Source organism: Bremia lactucae, linkage group LG7 (assembly GCF_004359215.1).
Source record: "Bremia lactucae strain SF5 linkage group LG7, whole genome shotgun sequence".
Taxonomy (NCBI): Eukaryota; Oomycota; class Peronosporomycetes; order Peronosporales; family Peronosporaceae; genus Bremia; species Bremia lactucae.
This window is the reverse complement of record NC_090616.1, coordinates 2,445,152-2,450,976: the sequence shown is the minus strand read 5'-3', so window position 1 is coordinate 2,450,976 and position 5,825 is coordinate 2,445,152.

The window sequence follows — 5,825 nt, the reverse complement described above, 5'->3', positions numbered from 1 at the left end:
GTCGGGCTGCAGTGAGGCGATTTGCTCTCACGCACATGTGTGACCAGGCAATGGCCGTTGCCGAAAGAACAATACGATTATATCGATGAGTTCTTCGACAAGCGAGCCAAGGCGGGAAATGTGCGTGAGAGCAAATCGCCTCACTGCAGCCTGACCTTTTATGTGTGTGTAAAGCCATAGGTGGCTGGCGCGTGGTTCATGCTTACAATAAGCTGAACACGGCGACCATACCGGCACAAATGTCAATCCCGCGAAAAGATGTTTTGTTGAACTCCATGGGAAAATCAACAATCTTTTCCGCGTTGGATTTAAAGGATGGCTACCAGCAGGTACTCATGAGAGAGTCCGATGTAGCCAAAACGGCAGTAAGCACTCCACGTGGTATGCTTTGGGAGTGGCTTGTGATGCCCCAAGGTTTGGAAAATGCACCAGCGACATTTTACCGAGTGGTGGCTCACGTGATATGTCAGCACCGTGCCTGCGCGTCCCATTAATTTGACGATGTATTCGTGCATAGTAGGGCCGAAAGCGGGCTGACCGCAATAAAGTCGCACAAGCGTCATTTGGACGCTGTGTTGCAGACTTTAAAGGACGCTGAATTGTATGTCAACTTGCAAAGGTGCGTCGTAGGGGTCCCTGAGATACCTGTGCTGGGCTGTATCGTAGGTACACATGGTGTACGAGCAGACCCAGACAAGGTAAAATAGGTAAAGGAATGGCCAATCCCACGGCATGTGAAGGATTTGCGCCAATTCCTAGGGCTCGCTAATTACTTGCATAAGTATAGCAAGAATTATGCGGAGCAAACTAAACCATTATCTGATCTCCTTAGAAGGGACACATAATGGGTTTGGCTAAAAGAACAAGAAGATGCGTTCACATCAGTGAAGCAATCTCTTGTAGAGGCACCGGTCTTGGTATTGCCAGACGCGGAGAAGCCCTTATGCGTCGTCTGCGATGCAAGTAATTTTGCAATCGGCAGCGCGCTCATGCAGAAGGATGACGACGGCGTTGACCGTGTCATCTCTTATCAGTCCCGGCTATCAAAAGCCGCGGAACTGAATTACCCTGTGCATGACAAAGGGCTACTTTCATTAAAGTGTGCTCTTGTCAAGTTTCATGTGCACCTATTGGCCACCGAGCCATTTGTGGTTTATACGGATCACGCATCACTGCGGACCGCAATAAACTCACCGCACCTCTCGCCTAGAAAGGCAAGATGGCTCACGTTCTTCTCTGAATTTAATTTCAAAGTTGAATACAAGCCGGGTAAGTCGAATATCTTGGCTGACGCTTTATCGCGCAGACCAGACTTCGAGGTTAGACACCAAGAAAGTGTGTCTAGTGCAAAAGTACTTTCAGCCGTCGACGTTGGCAGCCATGGAGGTATACCACGTGACGAGCTCATTGGCCTCTGAGATAAAAGAGAGCTACAGTTAGGATGACCACTGCGCCTGCTGTTGGATTACTTTGGTGGACGAAAGGTTTTCCTTCCGTCGCACCTGAAAGCTAAGCTAAATCGCTTTAGCTACAGCGACGGTCAATGCGCTTATTCGCTGTGCCAGGGTGTGTGCTTAAGAAGAGCGTGGTCGCATTAAGACATGCCCGCCCACAGCATTGCGCCACAGCTAACAGCCTGTGGACAATTGTGTGGGCTGCCGTTCCATCGAATATGGGCGGGTCCATCCGAATAGGCCTCGCTGACGCGGCCGGGCAATAAGCATCTCAACAGTCCTATCGAGAGCCTTGCTCCGAGCCTGCTCATGCTTCAGCTCATCCTGAGTCTGAGTGGCGGACCCCGCCGCAGCATGGCTTTGTGCTTCGGACGCGGCTCTCCGCCGCCCGAGTACGACTGCCTCAAACTGCTCAACTGAGCAACATGTTGCTCAGGAGGACTGCCCCGGAGCCTGGCCAGGGCTTGTTCACCAAGTCCCCGCGCCATAAGCCCTGCCACTCCCGATGATGTTCTGAGAGGTGGGGATCATGAGCTTAATCAATATTGAGGCTCATCCTTACGTACACACGCAGAAATGCAGGTCGTGGGAAGGATTTCAAGTGCTACCAAGTGTAGGGAGGCACATTTTAATGCGGCCACGCTCTACTTAGACACACACCCTAGCACAGCGAGGAAGCGGCAAGACCGTCTTCTCTTGTGTGCAGTGAGGTAGTTGTGGTGGGCGCGTTAGCGACCTCACCCAACACACTAAGTACTCTGGTTAGGTGTAGTCACGGGAGCGGTAATCCGGATTCTCGTGCGCACTTACCAAGTAGGAAGTAGTTTTCAGACTGATTTATATTTAATCGCATTCGATATAAATACCTGATTTTCACCAATCAAAAATGTCATTTTTGTAGATAAAACTAATATGTATTGCGAGTGTATCTTTCTAGATACCTCACGTAACGGATGACGCTAGGCGTCATTTGTCCTAATGTGGATGCACTTTATGTGCATAAGATACACAAGGGTTGGTCACAAATGTGTACCACACCCGAGTAGTGGGTCTAATTACTTTATTTAAGTAATTGACCATCGCCTTAAGTGCATCAAGTGTACTTACCGGGGACTGTGTGACATTAGGGCAACTTTAGCCCGTTGCAAAAACAATGGCCACGCATATTCTTCTTATATGCACTAACAATGTAAACACTTGGTCCAAGGACGAAGTTAGGCAGAGGAAGCACCTGTCGCGCTATGGCCAGATAGCCTAACCCATTTCCGTCGAAAATATTTTGGCGAAGTTGGGGCAAACAAATGCTCCACCTAGACTTGGGGACGGCATAGCGGCAGTATCGAACTATCTGTTCAACAGGCGTGAAGCCTCTGGACAAATCAATGCCGGAGAGATTGGCCTGGTCAACAAACTTCCCCTTAGATTTCTGGGAGCTGGCGGCTGGCGTCATCGAGGCCCAGCAACTCTATGCCGTTTGAAAAGCACGCGCAACGCAATAAAAATCTCATTGGCTGCCATGGCAAAAAGGCAGTGACAATCCTGGGCCACAAATGCTTAATACGTCGTCTTACGATGTGGATGTTCGGTCAGGAACCGATTTACGATGTCGAGAGAGGCTTGGTTGCCATCATTAATGAGCTGCTGGCGGAGGGACCCAAGACGTCTCAGCAGTGTCCGACCAGCGAATATGGTACTCATACAAGTCGGCGGATCCCCGGCGGTCGTCGATAGCATCAATCTCGATGACTTCGACGATGGCTGGGGATCGACGCGCTCGTTTGGGAGGCTGGGCTGGGACAAGAGGTGCAGCAATACTCGTCCGAAGGTGATAGCGCTGAGTAGACGCATTCCTGTCCTCTGGCATCGCGGGCGTTACCGGCGACGCCAGCAATCCCACGGCTGGAAGAAGGGTCTGCTCAACGGAGTGCTAGCCACAACTTCGTCCGTACCAGTGGTCGGGTTCTCCTCACAAGCGGTCCCGTGTCAGAGATTGTAGCCGCGACGCTTAGATCGAGTCAGGCTCGGGGGGCGCCTGCACATAGCCGCGACGCTTAGATCGAGTCAGGCTCGGGGGGCGCCTGTCACCCCTTCGGCCTGGCGACGACATTATAATCTTTTCTGACACTGATGAAGTCATTTTTGGCAATTCTGTCGGCCCTGGGTATCGAACCGGTGACCTTCCTCTAAAATCTGAGTAGTGTACCACTGAACCACCAGAGTGGTATCTCAAGCAGAACTGGACTTCTTTTCGTAAACCACACTGCAAAGTGAGAGCTTCCATCCAATGGCGCACATGGATCGTTCATGTTTGATGACCCGTCAGAGGCATCATAGGCAGAGGTGAGGACCTCTAAAACCTAATTTCAACCCGCCGCATCTTAATACCGTGATAAATTGAAAATATGGCTACAGCATCTCACCAGAAACGTGCAGTGATGCATACCGTAAAGAAGCCGGATCTATTGAGTTCACCAACTCGAGAGCTGGCTTGAAGTCGAAAATTATGACGGGTAACGTTACAGGGAGCGCACTGAGAACAACGCCGGGTTGGCACGCCTAAAGCATTCAAAGAGCTGAGCGCCTAAGCTGGCTCATCACAGACCTAGCGATTCTCGTTGCGTCTGTCCGTACAGCCGACGTAGATAAGCTTGTACGTGTGCGCTAAATGTGATGTAGACGACACGTAGAGCTGGCCCAAGAGGTATAGGCACACGCTGGCGAAACAGGCCGTCATTATGCACAGGCCACAGCAGTTGAAGGGTGATACAACGCGTGACCCACCATAAGTCGTGAATAACAGCTTTACATTCCTGCCAAGCCAGCGCAAAACCTGGCGATCGTTCAAAGGCAATAATTGAGCCACGATGGCATGGCAGCAAAAAAGATCGACCAGTCGCGAAATTGGATCGACCACAGGTCAGCCGGCAGGGCACACTCAAAAGTAAGTGCCGCTCTAATTCCACTGCGTGGCATCCACTCCGGACACAATAAATGATGTTGGGATGCGCATCGCGACGAAACGTAAAACGAGATCGCACGAGCACCGTGGTGTCAGTTGCAGTGACTCGCTTCGTATAACTGGATTGGGTGGGGCTTCGTGGGCGGCGCTGCCGTCCACACCAGCATGAGCAACTGAGAACGGGGTATATAGAGCACGATGCGAACTAGGTCACCCACTCGTACACCAACGTACGGTGTAGGAGAACACGTCCACGCCACACCTGGAGGTGGGAGCGGCGTCTGACTACAGAGACCACGTAGCCGCTCATATACTTGCGTGACTTCATGGTGCCATCGTCGAAGCAACTGAAATTTCTGGTACGCAGGAATCGACATGTGCCGGTAGTCGATCTAGCCACAAGCAAACGTATCCGAATCCGTCCACGGACCATCAGAATCCAGAAAGTCAGCAATACACCGAAGGTTGAAAGTTGTCGCGGCGTGTTGACGGTAACTTCGTTGAGGTTCAGCAACCATGCACAGACTGCGTCGAGCTGTCGGAGCGGGACGCCAGGAGGATTTGGAATTCAAACTCGGTATGAAACCATATCGGTTGCTGCATTATATACCTAAAGCGAGTCGTAGAAGAAAGGTCCTTCCATTAAACTCCCACTTGATCAAATACCACAAACGCCAGACATGTTGCCACAGTGAGATAACACATTCCACCATAGTAAAGCTCCGTGACGCATAGGGCTGATGGTGAGGAAGTCGAGAATCTGCCCAGGACTTCACGTGGGCAAAACAAGTGAAAGAAGTCTACTTCCCGGAGTGGCCCAGTTACGCTAGGCCGATGCTGACGCAGCGATAAATTGGAGGAGCACGTTGATTTTTTTCCTTTGATCGCAGCTTCGATGCAAGGGATACCTAGACTACCGTCTAAGCGGGTCTGATACAGAAAATCCCTAATGATCAACTGAATGTGCTTAGCGTTCTGTTCGTAGCGACGCGCAAGCACGAAGCGATTAAGTATGGACTGCCACTGCTGAACTAAGTGCCGCGGGATTAGTACATGCACGACAAAGAACCAAAGTCGAGAAAGCACCATCGTCATCGAAATAAGTAATTGGCCTTAAAGAGTTCGTGCTATACGAAACCAGTGCAAAAAGCCTTCGTAGAAACGCCGGCCCATGAACCCGACAGGCGTCTTCAATTGGATGCTGACCGAACTAGAATGCCCAAGAACTTTACCGTCTCACCTCGTTCTAGCACCTTGACCCCAAGAAAACAAGGAGAGGTGTTACGCCGGTTCAGGGGCATATGCACGCGCTTAGCAAAATTGAGCTTGGCTCCGGAGCCACCACAGTACAGTTTAACAAGATCAAACAGCGCCTCAATACCTGAGAGCGATCTGGATAGCAACGTGGAATT